Below are 24,818 nucleotides of genomic sequence, written 5' to 3'. Positions count from 1 at the left end.
TACGATGGCATAAATATATAACAACGAAACATATGGTACTTACATTGGACCAACACGCAACAATGACACAAAAACGTGAATATTTTTTTAAACGTACGGAGCATCCACACCCAAAGACTATCAAACGATTACTGTGAAGGAGTAGATTCAAGATTGTAACGAGCGTGTGGACTGACTGAACGAATAATGGACTAGTTTTCGTGGTGGGGGCAATGTGTCGTCTTGCCCGGCTATGTCAACTTGCCCACCCTTCCCCTACCTCTTTCGGTATGAACGTAGTTTTAGTAAAACTCTACTTACCTTTATGTAATCTTGTAATGTGGCAATACGGATATCGCAGACCTCCGGAATAATTTGAGAAATCACTTGTTTTGAAATTTTGAAGAGATATATCAGTAAGTGATACGAATCTCCAGTAGACAAAAATCGTAATGTCACAGCGAGACGCTCCTTTGTTGGAATGGCAGGTCTACAATATTGGTGTCCTGCTTACAAATTTTTGGCCCGATTTTTTGTAACAAATATTCAAATTCACTTACCGACATTCGAAAAAAATTTCTGAAACCACCGTTACATCTGTATTCAAGGTTCAATATGTTGATATCATCCTTTTTCAAATCTTCCATCAGATTACTACCGCTATACCGATTTCTACTTAGAAGACTTGGTCGGACCCAAAATTTTCTTTTACGCGATAATTAACGTTTTTTAGTTGTGAATGCAGCACAAACAATAATGGCGTCATCTTCGTCACACATTTTAGTTTCGACTGTCGACAAATATTTTGCCTACCTGGTGTGGACATGATAGACAGAGTCGATCGACAATGTCGACTCAACGAGGATGCGGCTTAAGGTTCACGTTCTGGAAATATTATAAATTTTTTAAATATAAGTGACGTCACTTTATATAAATTGTGACGTGCAACGTTTTTACTTTGAAAAATGGTATATGTGAATTCTTTGACTTGCTCAAAGGTATGGTTGTTAATTACAATTCTCGGTTGGACATTTCGGGGGTTTTTAGAAACCAACATATATTTGGTTTTTTCCTCGTTTACCACAAGTCCTAATTTACTTGCCGCGTCCGCAAGCCTTGTAAAACACTGCACTATGTCTCTCACGCCAGAGGAGACACGCCAGCGCTCCCCCTATCTTAGACCATTATTAATTTCAAAGAAGGTAGTTTTCTCCTTTAATTCTAACGCATAGGCTTACGTTTTGCATTGTTAGTTGGGTCAACTCAACTAACTGAGGTGGGATCCCAAAGTCTATCATTGCATTATATAATTCAGTTCTTTTCACACTGTTATATGCTGCTTTGAAGTCGACGAATGGATGGTGTGTATCTATGTTATATTCTAGTGACTTTTCTAGAATATGCCTATGTGCTTGAATTTGATGTGTAGTTGACTTTCCAGCAGTAAATCCGCATTGATATTGATCAACAATATCCTTTGGAAAATGCTTAAGTCGTTCAAAGAATACATTGCCGAAGATTTTATACGCAGATGCCAACAGAGTAATGCCTCTATAGTTCTTACACTCCAGTTGATCACCCTTTTTATGCAACGGACATATTATTCCCTTTAGCCACTCTTCTGGTACCAATTCTTTCTGCTATATAAGCACTATTAGTTTCTTGGTTTAAATTCTCGACGGCTATTATTTAAGGATTTGTAGTATTCCCTCGTTTCATTTTTATCAAATAAACTTTGTCTCATTGGGAGTGTTCTGTTCGTATTCCCTCTTCTTACGTCGATGGATACGTTTTTCCTCTCTTCTAAGACGTCTATACTATTCTTTTTTTCTTCGTGTACAACCTGCGTCGATGGTTTTTTCATATGCTGCGTTCTTTCTATTTGTGGCCATTTCGCACTCATGATCAAACCAATGATTTCTTTTTTCTGACTTGGTTTTGCCCAATATTTCAACCAATTTCTGTGACACAATATCTCGTATATTTACCCCTAGTTAGTTAATTTCTTCTTCTTCTTCTAAGTTTTCTGTCCTTATTTGATCTTCTATTTGCTGTCTGTATATATTTGTAATGTAATCTTTTAGTTTATTAATGTCAATTTTTTCTCTCCTTTTTCTGATTTCCTTTTTTAAATTGGATATTCTCTCTTGCATACACATGACATATCGCTTATGCAATATTTAAAGTAAAGATTTCCACAATTAAACTTTTCGAATTCTATTATTTGTCTGATTTTCAAACGACTGGGAATAAATTTTTAAACGAAAACTAGCAGTTAAATACAGACTACTATAAACAAAGAATTTTTTTTTTTTTTTATTTCAACTTTAACGTGCTCGGCAACTATGGCCACTTACACAGGTACTATAACATGTATTTTCATTACACAAACATTAAGTGTTACATTAAAAATATGTTACAATAATACGGAATGATAATAATATGTTATACAATGTCTAAATTAAAATCTAATTATATTTTTTGATATAAGTGTTCATCTCTAAGAAATTGTAGCACAGCTTTTATTTGGTCAGGGTTGTTTAGAATATCTCGTACTTCACTTTTGAGTTTGTATTGTAATCTTCTGGCCAAATGTTGATGACATTCAGTGAGAATATGTTTGATTGTCAAATATGATTGGCAGATTTGACAGGAGGGACGGATGCTAGAGGACATTAGGTAGCCGTGTGTGAGTTTTGAATGTCCTATCCGAAGTCGTCTTATCACAATGAGATCTCGTCTTGAGAGGGCTGAATAGTCAATTGTAGGCTGACTGGTTATTGACGGTTGTATTTCGTGTAAGATCGAACGGTTAGAGTTCCAATGCTGTTGCCAAAGGAGTCTGGTTCTTCTCTTAGTATATGATTTTAGGTCCTTACAAATTTGAATTTTATCGGTGATTTCAGGTGATGCTGTAGCAAGTTTAGCATAGCGATCTGCAGTTTCATTGCCTTCTATACCAATATGAGATGGCAGCCAGATTATGGTAACTGTTATGTTTTGGGACAGGATAATTTGGTAAGAGTCTAGGATCTTTTGGACGATTGGATGAAAAGTAAATATATTTTTGATAGAATGGGTTGATGCTAAAGAGTCTGTGCATATGGCAACCTGCTTATTAGGTGGAGATATATGGTTAAAAGCTTGCAATATACTAAATAATTCGCCAGTATGAACGCTGCTGACGGCTGGTATAAGTGATGACTTAATTAGTGAATGAGAGGTTGTAACAGAGCAGCCTACTCCTGTGTCATTTTTTGAGGCATCCGTGTATAATATTAGGTCGTATTTATTTGTATCTATAATGTCTTTAAATGCATTTATAATGATCTCTTTCGGATGTTTATTTTTATCGAAGTTGGTGAGCGAGGTGTTAAATTTGGGTGTGGATATGATCCAAGGAGGAGATGGAGGGGGATAAAGAGGAAGGGTATGTGTAAGAGAGATATCATTAAGTGTCTGTGCTAAAATTAGTGGAATAGGTTTTATTGGTGGTAAGGAATTGGTATTGTGTAAATTATACGTGGACATTACAAATAAGGGATGCACTGGATTAGAGGGGTTGGCTGATACCGATGCTACATAAGAGAGTAGCAGTTGTTTTCGTCTTATACAAAGAGGAGGTTCGTTAGCTTCGCAATAAAGATTATCTACAGGACTAGATCGAAAAGCGCCAATACAAAGACGAAGGGCTGTGTTGTGAATTGAGTTTAGAAGGTTAATATATGTTTTGGAGGCGGATATATATATATATATATATATATATATATATATATATATATATATATATATATATATATATATATATATATATATATATATATATATATATATATATATATGTGACAACCATAATCTAGCTTGGAGCGTATTAGTGATCTGTATATTTTAAGAAGTGAGTTTTCGTCAGATCCCCAATAATGATGTGATAGAGTTTTTATTATGTTTAGTCTCATGCTCGTTTCTCCTTTTATTTCAAATATATGTTGCTTCCAAGTTAGTCGTGAGTCAAACGTTAATCCGAGAATTTTGCATTGTTTAACAACAGGAAGAGGGACATTGTTGATCAAAATAAGTGGAGATGGAGAAGGGGGACGTCTACTAAAGTTTATAATTTTGGATTTTACATAGGATAAAGATAACCCCATGTCACTAGTTTTTTTAAAAAGTGTGTCAACAGCAGTTTGAATAAGCTTCGAGGTGGTAGAAGAGTTTTGTCCATGACAGTAAATTACTAGATCATCAGCATACATGATGTGTTTAATAGGGGAAATGAGGTGAGAGCATAAATTACTTATTGCTAGATTAAAAAGTGTAGGACTTAGTACCGATCCCTGAGGTACGCCATCAGTTTGAGTATGAGTAGAAGATAAAATACCGTTGACAGAGACTCTGAACGATCTAGAAGATAAAAAATTTCGTATGAAGTTAAATATATTACCATTAATATTAAGAAGGATAAGTTTGTTTAATATACATTGCCTACTAATAGTGTCAAAAGCACCTTCAATATCAAATATGGCAGCTACGACTTCTTGTCTTTTGTTTAAGGCCTCTGATATATGAGTTTGGAGGATTACAAGGTTGTCTTGGGTTGAACGGTTCTGACGAAATCCTGACTGTTCACTATCAAATATTTTATGTTTTTCAATGAACCATAGGAGTCTTTTATTAAACATTTTTTCGAATATTTTGCACATTGTACAAGTTAGTGATATAGGCCTATAAGAGTTGGCCAAGGAACGTTCTAGGTTAGGCTTTTTAATGGGTATTACGATAGAGGTTTGCCATTGATTGGGAAATTGGTTAGATGACCAGATTAAATTATACATCTCAAGTATTTTGAGTAGGCTACAGTTGGAGAGCTTTTTGATAAATATGTAAGGAATGTCGTCAGGTCCAGCGGCATTGTTTTTACAAGTTTGAATAACTGATACTAGTTCTTCAAAAAGAAAGGGAGAATTAAGATGTGTGATGTCCATTATTGTTTCGGGTGAGGCACAGGGTGGGGCGTTAGGTAATGGTTTTCGTAAGGAGGAATCTATTTTACTTTTGAATTTAGTATCGAAGTGCGTTGCTAGGGTTTCACCGATTTCTTGATTGTCAGTGATTGTAGTGTTATTTACCGCAATACTAGAGATTTTTAGGTTGGTGTTGTTTCCTTGGATTTGCCTAATCTTTTTCCAGAGATCCGCCGGATTGGTGCTTGAATTAATAGAGGATACATATTCTCTCCAAGATGATTTTTTACTTTGTTTTATAATAAATCGGGCTTTGGCTCTGGTTTTCTTTAGTTCAATGAGATTCTCCAGATCTTTTTTTTACGGTAATTTTTAAGAGCTAATTTTTGTTGTTCTGTTGCGGTTTGGCAAGATGTATTCCACCAAGGTACTGCCTTTCTTTTATGGGAAATACTATTTTTGCCTATGTGCAAATTTGCAGCTTTAAGTATGGAATCTGTGATTATTAATAGATTATTGTTAATATTGTCGGATAGGGATAGAGAAGGTAAGGTGTTATCTGTTTGTGACGTATAGTCTATCCAGCCGGCATTTCTTAGACGCCAGAAGTTTCTGGTTATAGTTTGTTCATGGTTGGAGATATCAGATGATACAAATATTGGAAAGTGGTTGCTGTCATATAGATCATCGGAAGTTTTCCAAGTTAGTAAAGTATATGTTTTTGGGTCGCTAAAACTAAGATCTATCGCCGAAAATGTGCCAGAGGAAAAGTTCAGATGCGTATTAGAGCCTGTATTTAGTATACAGGAGCCTGTGCAATTGATAACGTTTTCTATAGTTTTACCTTTGCCATTAGTGTGGTTTGACCCCCACATAAAGTTATGAGCATTGAAGTCACCTACTAGAATATATGGAGCGGGGAGCTGATAGATAAGATTTAGAATTTCAATTTCTTTAAGGGGGTAGTTAGGAGGAATGTATACACTGCATATCGTAAGTTTATTAGGACACCAAGTAGTTACGGCGATAGCCTCGAGTTCCGTGGTGATGAGGAGATGGGATGAATATATTTCACTTGAAATAAAAATAGATGTCCCACCACTGGCTCTGTCACAATTAGTTCTGATATAATGGTATCCTTCGAACTTTTTTAGTGTGGGAAGCTTATATATTTTTGAGTTCGTTTCTTGTAGACATATGATATCGGGTTGTTTTTCTGTCACTAGTTGTTGGATTCTTTCAATACGGGGAAAGAACCCATCGCAGTTCCATTGGATTAAATTGAAGGTGAATCTTGAGTTGAAGGGGTAAGGGGCAACTGAGATGGTTGTTCTGGCTGTTGGGAGAGGAGGGCATTGGTTTCATCATCGGTTAGGAGTTCAGATGAGACGCTGATATTATCAGAGTCATCTGGGTTTAGCTGTCTTTTGATTTTCTTTTGAAGTCTCGTAAGTCGATTTTTAAGGGATCTTTCCTTAGTTTCTGAATGGAGAACTGTTATGTCTTGTAAGAGTCCTTCAATATTTGACGTAAAAACAAAAGCTTCATTAAGTGGACTAGGATTACCATGTGTATTTTCTAGGAAAGCAATAAACTGAGTCTCAGTCAAAGTTAGACCAGATGGATTATTTTTATAAATGGCCGCTACGGATTGTAGTGAACTAGCTGTTAGATTATGTTCCTCTGATTTTGTAGTTTTTGTTTTTTTCTTGTGAGGTTTAGAGACAGTGTTTGTTTTTGTGGATAACGGAGGAAGCATTTGGTTAGACGCTGGTTCGGGTGTACTTGCTGAAGATAATAGAGAAGAAATATCAGAATTGCTGTCTGTTGATATAGCTCTTTTTTGTACTTGTGTGGGTGGAATTGATGGGTGTGTAGTTTCAGTATCTATTTCAGTGTGGATTTCTGTGCAGTTTGAGGTAGTTAGGTCTGATTGAGCAGGAGTGCTCACGTCAGAAATTATATCAGTAATTTCAGATGTAGAGGGCTCTAGATGGGGTAGTTCAGTTTGAGAAAAAGTAGTTGGATTATTGGTACATGAGTCAGCGGTATGTCCGACCTCTTTACATAAAAAACAATGCAATTTATCCGTAGAAATAAATATTCTATAAGGTGTGTTTTCATATGTAATAACAAAGTTTCTATCTACTGAAAAGTTCTCCTTATCGGGGATAATATACGTTACTCTTCGGAAGCTCATTATGTGTGCATAACCTTCTCCGAGTGCACCACATTTCACAAATGACACAGGAGAGACCAGCTGTAATCCAATATCTTTAAGGGCTTTCTCAATTATGGAATGTGGAATTGAAGGAGATACGTTAGATATAAGAAGGCGTTTGGCTGGGGTGATAAGTCTTCTGATGGGAACTACTGTAGAGTTGATAGAGATATTTTGATGTGTTTTTAGAAGGTTATCGACAACTGTAGGCGAGGAAAGATAAATACAGATGCGGTTATTTGGGATACGTGATGCAAAGGTAATGTTTTTTGGGATAACAATATCCCCTATAGCTTTACCATAGTCAAATAAAACAGTATTTGGAAGAGCATGTATTAAAATGGCTTGCTCCTTACGTGGGAAAGTAGGAGGTGGAGGTTTGGATAAAGTAGCAGCGACATATGATTTCGTGGGGAGGACTTGTGAAGTTGTGAGGTTTTGATTTGAGTTCATTTTTGTGAGTGTTCCTGGATACCAAAAACACTTCACTTAATTTTTAATATTGCAACAGACGTCCTAGTAGGACACTGTGGATAAAATAAAAGGAATATAACAGTTACCTGTATCTGCAGTTTTTCTTCAGTTAAATATAATAATATTATAGTCCAATAATAATCGCTGTTTCCATAACACACAAAATAATTCGAATTATCACATAATTATAACAAACTATAAGAACTGGTTCGTAAACTGGTAGAAATCGAGAAGGTAATTAAGACTATACCGTTAAGGTAAGGTAATGTTTACTCGTTGGCTACCTGAATGGGAAATGAAAACAAAGAATTGAAATTAACTTTTGACGACAGAAACAGATCTCTCAATAGATAATATTATCATTTCTACCTTTTCTCATTGTTTTCTATAATAGAGATATATACCTGTTAATCCATCGGGTTGTTCTTTGGTTTTAAGATTTTAGGTTTCAGAGATTGTCTGTCCATCCTTTACTTGGTCTCCTCGTCGATTTCGTTCTCCCTTTAAGTTCGTATCAGCTCGGGTTGCGCCAGTTAGTCATAACCACAACTTTATACAGTTGGTCTTTACTTCAATTTATAGTAACTCCAGCTAGAATAAAAATTAATGGAAAAATCCCAGTAGTTGGCTGTATACCATCGTTTAAAAAACTTATACAGAAGTAAAACACTTCACATTTGTATTTAGATATAAAACATGTAATTAAAACTTTTTTTAAAAAAGTGTCGTCAAAATTTATACAGGAACATAACGTGAAGTTTTCGGTCTAGATCAGATCATCCTCAGAGCCTTTATTTGTAATTGAAGCTAACACTAAAATTGTAGCTGTGACAATAATATATGATTTTACATTGTTCCAAATTTAAATTCTAATGTGACTCTAGGTCGATGACATTGGATGAAAATTTAATACTTAAAGAGCAACATGTTTCTTTACTCGACTTGAACACTTGGTTCTTGTCAGTTAAAACGACACAGACCAACCCAACTCATGAATTTCTTCATTAAAAAAGAAACGTTTCTTGGCTTATTTCAGATCCCCCTGAACATGCTCTAGGAAGCGAAATTAATTATTAAAACTCTGCTCTACTAAAAAGTTTATTTATTTGAGCATTCAACCTTATATATCAATCCAAATAATCAATAGTTTGGAGTTGCAAATACTTGGAGGTTACTCCAGGCATTGCATTTCATAACGCTGTGTTGGTTTCAAAAATTCACTAATTAATGCACGTTTTTTCTTCTCTAAGTACAGCTTGGACTAAGATGATCCAATGAGAATGCTTCCAAATTGGATTCGTGCTACACAAAACAGAGAGAAGTGGATAGAGTTTGAGAAACCTATGTCTGGCAGGTAGCAACCTTGGCTGTGTAATTGTATTTATGGAGAAATTTAATTACTTATGTGAAAATTTTATAATACTGATCTAGTTTAAAGGCACAACATAAAAGTTTGGTTCGATGCTCTTTAAAAATTTTAATTTTATAGTTATTTAGATAAAAACAATGGCTTTGTTCTTTCTAAGTCAAAGATTCAAGGCCTTCACAAGTGGCGCGCAAAAATCGCGCACTTTATTGGCTCAGTTTAGGCAGCGCACTGATTGGAGAAAAATCCTTGCAGAAACAGAAATTAGTGTATGCTGTGTAAGTGTGGCTATAGCCGGCGAGTGTTTATTCCACCTGTAGCTCTTCGCGAGTGAACACTTGACGATCGCGAGATCGCGGGCAGTTCTTGCACAGCTCGCTGGACCAGTCGGCAGTCAGTAAGTCAGTGGTCTCGAGATCTTTCTCCTCGCGTCTTCCTTGGTTCTTCAGTGGGACGGTTCATGTGAATAAATACAGTTTTCTAGGTCAAGACTAACTATTCGACTGTTAAGTTTTTTGTTATTTTTAATTGATACTGTTTTATAATTATTGAGGATTTATGGTGAGTGCGCGGAATTTGTGATTTGAACATTGTTTTGCTGAGTTTTTATTTTGAAACGAGTTTCTTATTTTTGGTAAGTGAATGAAGAAACACTTGCATTTTGTATCCGCTATTTATATACTAAGGACATTAAATAAGAGGATAAATAAAATTGTATGATTATACATTATTAACAAACGGTTTATATTACGTTTTTTAGAGCTTCTTCTTTTATTAATAATTTTTTGAGAATATTTCAGATGCCATTATTTTTATAATTTATCCAACTTTTTGAAAAAGGTTTTAGTATTAACTAAACCATTCAATCATTGAAAGAATCAAGGAGACTTTTATGTCACCGTAATTTGAATCTCTATCATTTTGAAGAACATATATTTATCTTTAAACTGTCGAATATTTTCTTTTATTTAGCACAATTTGTTTCTTATGAAATCAAGTAGATCTAGTAATGAATAAACTTTATAACACATCTGTTATCTATTTGTTCTTACTTTAAGTATTAATGTAAATTAATGTATGTATGTATGTATTAATATAAATATTAATACTTAATGATTTTACTAATGATTAGCTGTTTATTAGTTATTTGAAGATATACTGGTGTTTTTATTCTTTTTGCCTTTCCATACTTAACTTTGATAATCATTTTATAACTCAGTATGGATTTAGGTTCATATTCTTGCTTTTCCTTTTCTTATCATGTCTTGGATGTGGTCTAATATCCTTTCTTATTAGGTTTCTAATTGTGATTCCAATTATATATCTTAAAAAACTTTTTTTAGTGCTTATATACACCCGTAATGAGAATTATGAGAATTTGATGGACTTACTGGAAACTTGTTTATTTTATCGTCTACTGGAAATCTTATAAACAATTTATTTCACAGTTTGGTTTTTGATCAAAGATGTCATCAGCTACTGTTCATTAAACGTTTTTAAATAAAATTTGGTTATTAATTCATGTGAGATTAGTTCTTTATTATTATTGTTTTAATTTCTTTCTTTTCCAATATGTGTTTAGTTTTGTTCTTCACCTTCTTCCTCTTTGTAAACAATTCTGCCTGTTCATTGGCGGATTAATAGTACCTCTATGGAAGGTTGACAAGCCATCTTTTGCGCGGTCGTCCGATACTTCTTCTGCCGATTGGTGATTTATCTCTTGCTATTTTGACGACAAGGGTCTACTCCATTCTGCTTAGGTGGTTATTCCATTTTTTTCTATTTTGTGTCTATTCATTTATACACTGTACGTTACATTTTCTTCAAATGTCTTTACTTCTCTTTCGATCTGTCAGCGTATTTCCTGTAATTCTTTTCAGTAGTCTCATTTCTGCCCTTTCCATTATTGGTCTTACACTGGCTTTATAAATTCTTGACTGCATCTCAGTGTTTATGTGTCTGCTTCGCCATATAGTGTTATTAAGGCATCTTGCCAGTCTATTTGCTTTTTGTACTTGATCTTCTGGACAGTGTAATAAGCAGGTATTTTATTTTGATTACTTGTTTCAATACTGATGCCATCAACTTCCATTTTACATCTGGTTGGTTCTTGGCTGACTACTAACTACTATCGTTTTAGTTTTCTGAGATGAGACTGTCATATTAAATTCTTTTGCTCTTATGTTAAATCTATGGACCAGTCTTTGCACACTATTATCATCTTGGGCTATCAATATTGCTTCGTCTGCGTAACAGAGTATTTTTATTTTTTTGTTTTCCATTCTATATCCTCTTCCCTTGTTAACGCTTTTAATGATATCATCCATGATTAAATTAAAGAGCATGGTGCTCAATGAGTCCCCTTGTCTTATCCTTAATCATTTTACTAATGATTAGCTGTCTATTAGTTATTTGAAGATATACTGGTGTTTTTATTCTATTTGGCTTTCCATATTAACTTTGATAATCATTTTATAACTCAGTATGATTTTAGGTTCATATTCTTGCTTTTCCTTTTCTTATCATGTATTGGATGTGGTATAATATCCTTTCTTATTAGGTTTCTAATTGTGATTCCACCTAGAGACCTTAAAAAACTTTTTCAAATGTTTTTAGTGCTTATATACACCCGTAATCACTTAATGAGTGATTACGGGTAACCCGTAATGAGAATTATGAGAATTTGATGGATTTACTGGAAACTTGTTCATTTTATCGTCCACTGGAAATCTTATAAACAATTTATTTCATAATTTGGTTTTTGATCAAAGATGTCATCAGCTACTGTTCACTAATCGTTTTTAAATAAAATTTGGTTATTAATTCATGTGTGATTAGTTCTTTATTATTGTTGTTTTAATTTTTTTCTTTTCCAATATGTGTTTAGTTTTCTTCTTTATCTTCTTCCTCTTTATAAGCAATTCTGCCTATTCATTGGCGGATTAATAGTACCTCTATGGAAGGTTGTCAATCCATCTTTTGCGCGGTCGTCCGATACTTCTTCTGCCGATTGGTGACTTATCTCTTGCTATTTTGACGACAAGGGTCTACTCCATTCTGCTTATGTGCTACGTTACATTTTCTTCAAATGTCTTTACTTCTCTTTCGATCTGTCAGCGTATTTCCTGTAATTCTTCTCAGTAGTCTCATTTCTGCCCTTTCCACTATTGGTCTTACACTGGCTTTATAAATTCTTAACTGCATCTCAGTGTTTATGTGTCTGTTTCGCCATATAGTGTTAGTAAGGCATCCTGACAGTCTGCTTCATTTGTTGTTTGTACTTGATCGTTTACTTCTTTGTCCAGGTCTTCATTGCTGGAGAGTGTAATTCCTAGGTATTTTATTTCTATTACTTGTTCAATACTGATGCCATCAATTTTTATTTTACATCTGGTTGATTCTTTGCTAACTACTATTGTTTTAGTTTTTTGAGATGAGATTGCCATATTAAATTCTTTTGGTCTTATGTTAAAACTGTGGACCAGTCTTTGCAGACTATCTTCATCTTGGGCTATCAATATTGCGTCGTCTGCGGAACAGAGTATTTTTATTTCTTTGTTTTGCATTCTGAATCCTCTTCCTTTGTTAACGTTTTTGATGATATCATCCATGATTAAATTGAAGAGCATGAGGCTCAATGAGTCCCCTTGTCTTATTCCGCTGCCTATTTCTATAGGTTCTGTTAGTTATCCATCTATTCTAACTTTCATTTTATTGTTTTGGTAGATGTTTTCGATAGTTTTTATAATATTTAAGGGAACTTCTTTATTATAGAGAAGATGGATTACATATTTGAGTCTTACTTTGTCAAACGCTTTCTAGGCCAATCAGACACAGAAATGCTGGTCTATTATACTCTAGTGATTTCTCAGTAATTTCTTTTATACCGAATATTCCATCTGTACACGATCTTCCACTACGAAAACCCTGTTGTTCATTTGCTCAACTTACCCTCTAAGTTATTAGCACTTTTTGTTGTAAGTTTCAGCGTAGTATTTAACAAGTTTATACCTCTGTAGTTTTCTGTCTGGTTTTTATCTCCTTTTTTGAATAGTAAAATTAGTTAGCTCGTTCTCCATTCTTCCGGTATTCTATTGTGTTTTATTATTTTATTAATTAATGTTGTTAATTGGTCTGTCATTGCTGCTCCACAATATTTCAGTAACTCGTTTGGTATTCCGTCTTTACCTGCTGCTTTTCTGTTCTTCAGCTTTTCAAGTATTTTAAAACTTCCTGTACATTTATATCAAGTTCTTCATTTGTGGTAATTTCTGGTGTTTCCGGTTCAAGCGTCGTTTGTTCTCGCTCTGCATAAAGCCTTTTTAGGTAGTCAATCCACGTATCCTTTTCCTTTTCTATGTGTTTTGGTTCTATTAGTTCCTTTACCTCCGTTTCTTGACATCATATGAAGCGCCTTATTTCCTTTTGTTGACCGTAAAAATCATGTTCCATTTCTTTCGAAAAGTGTTCCCAATTCCCATCATTTTTTATTTTTCTTACAAGTGCATGTGTTTCGTTTCTAATTGTTTTGTAATTATGGTATGCCTCTTGTGTTTTAATTGACATTCATTTAAGGTAAGCTTTTTTCTTTTCTTTACTTTTTTTCATTCACTTCTGTACAAAACCATGGAGTTCTTCGTCTTGAGAACGATTTATTTTTATTTATATTTTTTTCACCAAGAACTTCCTTGTTAGTTTAGTCCTATTTAGTTTTCTGCAAGCGTTTATTTTCTTCCTATAGAATTTATTTTTTGTCTTATAGCTGTTGTCTGTATTTCCTTCTTCTGTTTTTCTATACTTTGTATATTTTAATCGCATCTGTTCGTTTCATTTATTTCTTTGCTACTTTTCATTCAGTTTCTTTTCACTTTCATTATCATTTTTCTATTATCTGTTGATTCTCGAAAGAATATAGTGACTATAGAATATCTTCCTCGATCGCTCAAATCGTGGGCTTCTCTTTTTTTCTGTGTTGGGCTTCTAGAGAAGTCTCATGTAGACCATGGCCAATAATAACCATGGATTGGTTTATCCAGCATGTAACAAACATTCCTGCGGTCGTTTGCCGTTGAATTTATCCTCTAAGTTTTTTTAGGTCTTTGTTCTTTACACTGCGTGTCTTAAGTATCTGAAGTAGGACTGATTTATTTTTATTGAGTCTTTAGTTGCCTTATAATTGAAATCTTGGTGCGATGTTCTGTGTACGATATTCGCAATATTTTTCTGTACACTCACAGTTCAAAGATATCTATTTTTCTTCGGTAGGCGACGTTTAACGTCCATGTTCCAGGTGCATATGTGACAATAGAAAAAATTATTGTGCTTAATAGTTTTAATTTATTTTGCTAATATTGCTGTCTTTTCATATACGAAGTAATTTTAATTTTACAGTTGCGTTACATTACATGCTGTTGCCAATGCTGTGGCGTCATAAAATATTGTGGCCAATGCTGTGGCGACATATTAAGGCCCAATTATAAAAAAATATTTTACTCATTTGTTGTCGTTGATTTGGTTTTATTTTTGTTTTTTTTTCCATTATGGTGAGCTCTTTTTATGTCAACTTTTGCGTTCTACTATCGATTTTTAAAGATTTTTCCTGATGTCATATATAAATTGATTTAGTTTTTGTAAGATAACATTTATATACCACTTTGTGTAAATATTTTTGTTTTTAATTTTGATATTTTTATACAGATGTATAAAAATCATCACCTCTTGTTAAAGGTTTTAGTTTTGGTTTCTTTGTACCAGTTTTTGTGAAGCTAATTCCTCATCAGTTCAGTTTTTGAAATAGTAAAATCGCTTTACTTTTAAAGCCTTTATCTTTGGCGCATCATGGACTGCTCATTTTTAAAGGAATCTTTTTTTAACTTTTTTTTTTTCCTAAACTTGAACTCTTATTTAAATGGTACTTTTTAAATTGCTTATTGTTTATAAACAAACCCCATTTTTGAAAAAAATGTAAACGAACTAAAATTGAGCTGTCTTATTTTTTATTTACATAAAACGTAAAAAATTTAAAAAATTATTGACGTTGTACCGATCTCAAAAAATATTATTAACGCCGCAAAAACTCGCATAACCCTGCAAAATCCCCTATAAACCGTGAAAAACATGAGCTTTCGTGGGTTTAAAGGTGTTTCGTCAAATGTTTGAATGTCCTAAAGGACTCAGTTACTTTATATTATATATCACCTATAAAAAATCCTTGATTTGATCTATTTTTAAGTCTATAAAATAGAGAAAATCTAAAAACCATAAAAAACAAGTTTTTGAGTTTTGGCAGGTGGCGCATCTGACGAAAAAATCTGGAAAAAATCAGAAATATAGTTTTTGATTAAACACACAAAATAGAAAAAAAAAACTAGACCTGCAGCCATCTTAAAAAAGTTATAAGCTTAAAAAATGCATTTTTAGGTTATTTACATTCAACATACTGGTCTATAAAAAATAGTTAAGTTTTTTAAGAGCCTCAGCTATGCGTGTGAATTTTTTGAAATTTTTAAGTTGATTGCAACTCACCGAAAAAAAAATGTAGGAGAGGGGCTTAAAATTGAGCTGAGTCTTATTTTTAATCACGTAGAAAGTGAAAAAAAAATAACAGTTTTTCTCTATAGTTTTTATTACAATCAATTGTGGTTTGATCTTTTAAAACTTTATTTAGTTTTTAATCAAATAGATGAACGACTAAGTGATATGTAAATAATCTGTAGACTAAGGGAAATCCCAGACTGTATAAGAAAACTGCACTCAATATTATGGAACAATAGCGTTACTAAAACAAAAATGAGAATTTACATCATAGCCAGAAACATACTGACGTACGGATCTAAAGACGGGATTATAAATAATAAATACAATTGATAAAATAAGGGCAACAATAGTGGAATTTCTAAGGAGAAGTTGTATAGGCACAAGACGAGATAATAAATAACGCAATTATTAAAAAACGTAAGGAAATAAACACTCCGATATAATTGATTATGGTCAATCATACAGTAATAAAGTATGGAATAAACTCGATATTTGCCAAATGAGAAAAGCCTTTTTAAAAAAATCTAAAACACGTCGATTTTTAAGTTTAATGTTTTACATTCTACAACAAAATTTTATTATAAAAGATGATACACATTAAGATGATGACGTCATCGGCTCTTTTTTTTTAAATGTAACACCCTATACTTTATGAAATTTTTAGATGGATAAAAATTAGCTGATTCCAAAAAGTATAAGACTCGAGCTCTAATGAATATAATTTGAAAGATATGCGAAACAATGATGGATAACTGCTCTTGGTTCAAAATATTATTTTTTCTGATGAGGCTACATTCACATTAAATAGCGAGGTCAACCGTCAGAATTGTAGATACTGGTCAAAAGAAAACCCCAACTGGACGCGGGAACATCATACACAATAACCGCAAAAGGTAAACGTATGGGCTGGCATTGTAAGAAATAGAATCATCGGACCCTACTTTTTCGAAGGTAATTTAAACATGCCAGCATACCTTCAGTTTTTAAAAGGGTATCTCGTACCTAGTTATGTTAATTTATTCCTCAGTAGAATTAATCCTGGAGGTTTTGATGAAAGTTTATGGTTGCAACAGGATGGTACGCCTCCGCATTATGCTGCAAATGTTAGAAGGTACCTAAACGAAATTTTTTCGAACAGGTGGATTGAAAGACGTGGACATGTTGAATGGCCAGCGAGGTCGCCAGACCTCAATCCTTTGGATTATTTTATGTGGGGTCATTTAAAGAATGTTGTTTACAAAACGAAACCTGCAAATATTGAAGACTTACAACAAGAATTCGTGAAGAAATAAACAATATTTCTCAAGAAACCATAAACAAGGTCCTACAAGAATTTTTACAACGTTTGGGTTACTGTGAAATACAACAAGGGCTACAATTCGAACATTTAAGATAAACTTATGTATTAATTACTGGATTACTTTTAAGTTATTTATTATAATCTATTTATAATTTATTAATATTAGAAAACAAAAAAAAAAGAATTTTCTAAGCGCATATCTTTCAAATTATATCCGTTAGAGCCTCAGTATTATACTTTTTTGGAATCAGCTCATTTTTATCGATCTAAAAATGTCATAAAAAAGGGTGTTACATTTAAAAAAAGAGCCGATGACGTCATCACTTCAATGTGTATCACCTTGTAGAATAAAATTTTATTCTAAAATGTAGAACATTAAACTTAAAAATTGGCGTGTTTTAGATTTTTTTAAGAGGCTTTTCATTTAGGAAATATCGAATTTATTTCATACTTTACAGACACACTGTATAAAGGAAAAACTAATAGCCTGATACGGACATCAGAAGAGTGGACTAAGAACGATGAATAAACATTACAGACTAGAAAGTCCAATAGGAAGAAGAAAGATGGAAAAACTATGAAGATACTTAATGAAATAGATGAGGTAATGAAAAAAAGTATCCTAAATTTTGAATTCATGTAAAAATGCTAACATAGCGTATAAAAAATTTAAATTCCTACATGTTATTGCATCTGAATGATTTTAATTGTTTTTAAGCTTAAAATCACAGTACTTTTGCAAACCTATTTTACAATATTTAACATAAGCTTTTTAATCGTTATATGATTTAATTCAATAAAATATGCATTTTTCCTCAATTTGGTGCTTTCAGAATTTATGTAAACCCATAGTTTCCGTATAATAATGTTGTAGATAAAAACTTTTTAGTATAAACAATTTTAATTGTGCAACAACTATTAAGTAAAACTTCTTGAAATTTTTTAAACTGAATATTTGTGATATTGTCCTTATTCTTACGCGAAATCAAAGTTTTTGTGTATTTTTAGAAAAGTTATTATTAATTTTAAAAAACATCGACTTTTTAATCTATTTTTGCAATAATTAATCAACCAATTAACAAAAATAACTTAGAAACCCTCATTTTAAAGGATTTTCTATGACTTTTTACACATATTTTAGTGATTTTGCATTTTTTTTATTTAATACCATGAAATGTTTATATCCATTATTGGAAATAGTACCAAATAAAAACATACTGGATTTACCATTTCTATTATCAAAATGACTAAATTTTGTAGATAAGTTTCTCTAATTATCATTTAATATAATAAAAATGTTCTGTTATTTTTTAAACGTCAGTGTGAATGTCCTGTGTGTTGGTAAACTATTTATGGTTTGTAGAATTGTTTACCTTCACAACACGTTCCGTTTTCAATCTTCTTTGTTATTTTTAAAGATATAATTTATCTTTCAGTAAATGTTATAGGAACGTGTTTCCTATGCCCCTCAAAACCTTGTTTAAAATTTTTATATGAGCAACATAAAATAAGTTTCTTCGTATTTTCTATGTAGCTAATACGGTAATATTTCCTACCAGTATTGAAACAAAGAAAATAGCTCAAGTAATGGTATATACGCCATTATAATTTGTTGTCATGGTTGTTAGTCATTTATATTATTATTTCATTTTTAAATATCTGTGAATTATAAATATAGCAATAATTTTAAACTCTTTTATGAATAATTAATTGACATTAATTAAACGTTTCTGCATATATATATATATCACACAAAAAATATCTATTAAGAAAAAAATTGAGTTTAACCCTACACTGTGTACTTTTTATTGGATATTGGAAAAAAATAGATAAGTATTTTACATGGGAGTTCGAAAAAAATAATACAAAAATGAATGCATTTCGTTTGTTAATTTCACAACATTTTTGGTAATGTAGCAAATTTGATACAAAGTGAATTTAGTCAAAATTTTATATAGGTGTTAAAATACTTAAGTACCTCTGTGCTGAAAATCAAAGAAACAATTTGAATTTTTGCAAACCACCATTTGTAACATTTAATATAATTTACTTTTTTCTTCTTATTGTGCTGTCTCCTTTCGAAGGTTGGCTATCCAAATATCCAAATGACAACTGTAGCTTTTGAAGCTGCTGTACGAAAGATTTCTACGGATAACCATCTCTTCAGGTCTTTCAGACACGAGTTCTGACGTCTTCCTACTGATCTTTGGTCTGTACTTTACCGTCTAATATGTTAATTTTTTACGGTTTGATTTTTTGCATCTAGTCCGATTGCTTGTGTAGATTGGCCAATGTCCTACAGCATCTATACGAACATATTTTGGAGGGATAAAGCTTGTCGAGCCTTTCTTTTTCTTCGACTGTATTTTCGGTTTTATGGAACTCATAGATGGTCTTCTTCGCCTGCTTGTTTTGCATGTCTGATCTACATAAGTAGTCAGCTACCTACATTCTAAAATTTACTAACGTCATATGCTTTATTCCATTTTCTTACTATTTTATAATAATCCGGCTATTTACGAGTGTGAGATCTACAAGATGGAAAAAATCCTTAAGCACCAGTTCTTTGTCTGCAGTTTATTTGTGTATCTTCCAATGAGACTGTTTAACGAGTTTCCTCCGCCCATGTGCCTGTTATATGCTTTTACCAGATGTGGACTGGACTATCTACTAACAAATAGGCCTTAGAAATCTTAAGTCAGATGCAAAACTCTGTATTTGTGAGCCTATGCAGTTACATAACTGTGGAATTGCAATTGGCCAATCGCTTACATTGTTTGAGTCACATGTGCACATGTCAATTACGCCATCATACGTCATGATGAAGGCGCACATGCAACCGAGTGCACGGTTTGTTGCTTGAGTGCTAAAAATAACTTTATTACAAATAATTGATATTGCGGATCTTCATGTGCATATTAGACCTTGTAAAAAAGAAAAAGGGAGAAAACGATTTAAACAAAAAAAAAATGGAAACAAAATGTAATGAAACTTAAGAGGTAAGGGGTGTCTACAATTAAGTAGATAGGTTCGGAACTTATTGTCAATATTTTTAGGCATGAACCTAAGGATTTACCCGGATTTCTCAACTGTAATCATACAAAAAAGTATTGTTGTAAGTAATAATATATAAAAATAAAACAAGATATTTTTTTTGCTGAAAGGTCAAAAGCCCAAGAGATCAAGTACAAACAAACCTACATGGAATTTCAATTAAATATTTTGTTCCTACAGTAGAGGGTGGACTTTTAAGAGTATGCAAAAAAGCATTTCTTGGAATAACTCATTTTAGTTCTAATAGAATAGAGCGTGTTGTAAGAAGGTTCGTTATCTGGAGTAAAATACCAAAAGAGAGAAGAGGTGGAGAAACAACAAAAGGTAGATTTGATCCAATAAAATTATCTATTCAAACATTTATGGGGCGTTTGAACGGTGCAGAGAGTCATTATATTAGAGGACGATCAACTAGATTGTATTTACCATGTGATCTGAATTTTACAAAGCTTTACAGAATGTACTGTCAACTTTATCTACATCAGTCCGTAAAGGACATTTTGAAAAAATAAAATTGAGAACAAGAAAAATTAAAGGTTATAACAGAGCAGAGAGTTCATTCGTTAAGAGCTAAAGGCTTTTATTCTTTGTTAAAAAACAAAACAATAAAAATCTTTCCTTATCAAAGCTTCCCAATCAGGCAGCTTATTTCTCACAGCAAATAATTTTTTATAATTTCACCATCGTGGCTGGAAATTCAAAATCCCATCTTTCTTCTGCAAATGTGACGTCATATGTGTGGCTGGATTATAAACATCCAAAAGATTCAAATGCTGTTGCCTCTGCTGTTCATGATACTCTCATAAAATTAAACTTATCAAATTGGAAAAGTTCGCCTATTTGCAAATGGATGTGATGGACAGAATAAAAATAGCACGATGATGTATATGATAATCTACTGAATGGTTTATGAAGCACCTGGTTACATCAAGGAAGTGGAGTTTACGTTTACTTTCATTCCTTTTTGCCACCAGATAGGATTTTCGGTATGATAGAAAGGAAGATGGGAGATAAAAGAACGTTGTAATAAACAGAAAAGAATATGAAGACGTAATTGGAAAACACTCAAAGGTGCTGAGACTTGGTAAAGACAGGCAGATATCAGACTGGAGAAAGACGAGTGACGTTGTTGTGAAAAAACCTTCCCACTGGCATTTTAAATGACATGTAATGCATCAAAAAGATTCATATTTTCTAAGGACAAAGATCATATGACCACGGTAAGGGGGGAAATATTTTATCATTCTGATATAGGGTTCCGCAAGTCTATAATACGAAAAAGGAAACATATTTCTTTATTAAAACCTAAGTTATAACAGATTGGATGTTCATTGAAAGGAGATAAATCGTCCATAAACAATCTCCTTAGAAAAAATCTTGGTGAAAATTGGAGAGACCAGCCGGATCTCACATTTTATAAAATATAGTATATAAATATATTATAAATAGTATAAAAATAAACTGTTGATTAAAAGTTTATCACATGCTTTCTTCCTTATTCGTAATACACTATGTTTGGAAAACAGACCAAAAGAACCACTAATATCGTTAATGGTTGACTATTATTATGTATTTGCAAACATAGTTGAATTGCAAAACTCGGTATTTTCAAATTTTATACAAAAAAAGTGCCATTTATTAAATCTAAGGTTTTTTACGAAATTTACCAGTTTTTTGAAAAATAACTAAGTTTGACTTATACGGTAAATAGAAAGTGTTGTATCTAGCGGACTCATATATTGAAATACACTGGTTTAATATTTAACAATAATAAATAATTGAATAGACTTTATTTGTAATTGAAAATGGGAAATCACTTTGCGTCAGTCATCTTGTACAAGGAACGGCACTTTCGTTGAAAGATGAATTAATTGTAGCTAGGGCAGTATCAGACAACAAAAAAGAAAAGAAAACGAAAAATTAATAACAACTATTGAAAAAAATAAGAGTATGAAATGCCTCAGACTGACACTAGGACGACGTCAGATGATATCATTAATGGGAAAAGACGAAAATAAAATCACAACTAGAGAAAACATACTGACACGAATAGAAGAATATTACACAGAACTTTACAGAACACTTCAACAAGATGATGAGATGAGACCAGCACGGAAATTAATAAAAAATGTTGGATCAGAAATAATGCCAAAAGTAACAATTTCAGAGGTAACTACAGCATTGGAAAACATGAAGAGAAATAAAGCTGCAGGAGAAGATAATATTACCACAGATATGATATTAGAAGGAGGTAAGGAACTAATTGCAATTGTAACTAAGCTTGTGGACAGTTGTTTACATCAGGGCAAAGTCCCTAAGAGCTGGAACAACTCTAAAGTAATCTTATTACAGAAGAAAGGTGATAGTCGAAAATTGGAAAACTACAGACCCATCAGCCTACTGTCACACCTGTTTAAAATACTCACCAAAGTCATAACTACTCGACTAACAAGAAAATTAGACGAATACCAACCATATGAACAGGCAGGTTTTAGAAAAGGCTATTCAACTTCCGATCACCTGTTAACCACAAAAATATTAATAGAAAAATGTAACGAATACAAGTTTCCAGTTTTCCTAGCATTTGTAGACTACGAAAAAGCTTTCGATACCATAGAACACACGGCCGTAATAAACGCAATGCAAAATTGTAGAATAGACTGCAGATATATTAACTTAAGAAACTATGAACCAAGCTACAGCTACATACTACCTAAATGAAAATGAACACACGAACCCTGTACCATTAAACAGGGGAGTCAAACAGGGAGATACTTTATCACCCAAACTGTTCACCTTAGTTTTGGAGGACGTTTTTAAAAACCTAAATTGGAAATATAAGGGAATAAACATCAATGGCCGCTACCTCAGTAATCTACGATTTGCAGATGACATAATCCTGATAGCTACTGACCTACAAGAAATGCAAACCATGCTTTTAGAACTACATACCGAATCTTCTAAAATAGGACTGAAAATGAATTTAAACAAAACAAAGTCATGCACTCCGAAGACACCGTGACAATAATAAACGATAAAGTTATAGAAAAAGTTGAAGAATATATATACTTAGGACAAAAAATAATACTAAATAGGGAAATTCAAACTGAAGAAATAAAAAGAAGAAGAAAGTTAGCTTGGGCAGCATTCGGTAAACTGAACTATATACTCAGAAATCAACAAATTTAATTACATCTTAGATCTAAAGTTTTTGATGCATGCATTATTCCGATATTAACTTATGCGGCACAAACATGGACAATCACAAAAAAGAATATGAATATACTTAGAGTCACTCAACACGCGATGGAAAGAGCAATGCTAGGTATATCACTTAAGGACAAGAAAACAAACACATGAATAAGACAGAAAACCAAAGTCACCGATGTGGTGCAAAAATTATTAAAGTTGAAATGGGAATACACTGGACATGTAGATAGGAGCGATCTAAACAAATGGCACAGATCAATTTTAACCTGGAGACCATACCAACACAAAACCCAGAGGCAGACCTCCTATGAGATGAACAGATGATCTGAAAAGGACTGCCGGGAAAAATTGGCTACAAGTAGCGTACAATAAAAAACAATGGAAAGGAAGACTTGAAGAGGCTTATGTTCAGATGTGGACGTGAATGGCTAGACGAAGAAGAAGAAGAAGAAGGGCAGTATCTTAACTCGGTGGCTAACATCGTGATGGTAATGGCGTATATGTTACCATCCCGACTTCTGTTTATCTACTGCTTCGTTCATAGCGACCAAAAAAACCCTTACTCGGTGGTTCATGATCTAGTCCTCGGCACTTGTGCCTCCAAAAAGCAATTAAGAACAAATGTACTACCTTGAGCTTAAAAACATGTGACAACGTAAATTTTACAGAGAAGAATTTAAAAATTAAAGGTAGATTTAAAATAGTTAAAACATATAATTCAATCCGATCATATTATGTCAAAAATGAATATAAAAAATAAATTATTAAATAAATACTAAAGCCTTTCCCAAACCGGTGGATATATATCAACACCTTTGACATTCGCTACATCCTTATAGGATGTGTCCCTTTCTTTCTTCTTTATTTCATTATCTGAATGCAACTTGAAATTTGATATCAAGTATCAAATTTGAAATCTCCATATTACAGAATAGGCGTATCCCAGTTTTTGTACATTTCGGACCATCCATTTAAAAGATAATCAGGCGTTTTCAGACTTTGTTCCACTCTGTATATAATTTTTTAATCAGTTAAAAATCAGTAGACAAAAAAAACGATAATATTTGGTAATCAAATCACATTAAAAAATATTAATAATATATTATAATAAGAGAAGAAAAACAGCTCGTACACTTTTACTGCTGATAGATTTATCTGTCGTCATAGTAATACAGCTGTTACGTAATACTGCACAAGATCTTTGCATATGAGAGTTATGAATATTTCCCCTTATAATCCTTAATGATAAAAGATAGCTACAAAATGAAACCGTATCAGGAACAAAATCTAAAATGCAAGAGTCGCGAGCTCTTTTGAAGTCACGGCAGGTAGGTATGCTTTGTAATAAATAAAATCTTTTAAAAGTGTATCGTCACGGTTGCTGCAAAATTTCAAACCTGTTTTTAAAAAATAACGTTAACCCTAGAATATGCAACTTCTCCGGGCTTATATAATAACATGTTTTCGCTACACACGTTGTCATTTCTTCAAATGCTGTTTTTTTTTTGGTTTCCTTCTGTTATGTTTTTGAAAAAGAAAAGCTGATATATATGACAATTTATCTAATACTAAAACAATATAAGAGTAATATAGGTAATCATTATCGGCAAAGCCGTAAAATTGCTGTTGGGACTATAGCCTAGACGTTTTAAAATGGACAGTTTTTTAGGTCGATTCTTTCTCTTTGTCCTTCATAATTTGCTACTTCTTGTCAGG

At 32.8% G+C, this 24,818-nt stretch overlaps 1 protein-coding gene across 1 annotated transcript in view; it reads left to right on the top strand.

Annotated features, from left to right (window-relative positions):
* Positions 1-9,297: 9,297 nt before the first annotated feature.
* LOC140439994 (leucine zipper putative tumor suppressor 2 homolog) overlaps positions 9,298-24,818 on the top strand; it is a 430,708-nt gene continuing 415,187 nt past the window's right edge. Inside the window, exon 1 of the mRNA XM_072530217.1 lies at positions 9,298-9,635. The gene's annotated coding sequence lies outside the window, so the exon portion shown is untranslated. The remainder of the gene's footprint in view (positions 9,636-24,818) is intronic.

This window comes from Diabrotica undecimpunctata, chromosome 4 (genome assembly GCF_040954645.1).
Source record: "Diabrotica undecimpunctata isolate CICGRU chromosome 4, icDiaUnde3, whole genome shotgun sequence".
NCBI lineage: Eukaryota > Metazoa > Arthropoda > Insecta > Coleoptera > Chrysomelidae > Diabrotica > Diabrotica undecimpunctata.
The sequence above is the reverse complement of the archived record's forward strand: the minus strand, read 5'-3'. Positions and strand labels throughout refer to the sequence as shown.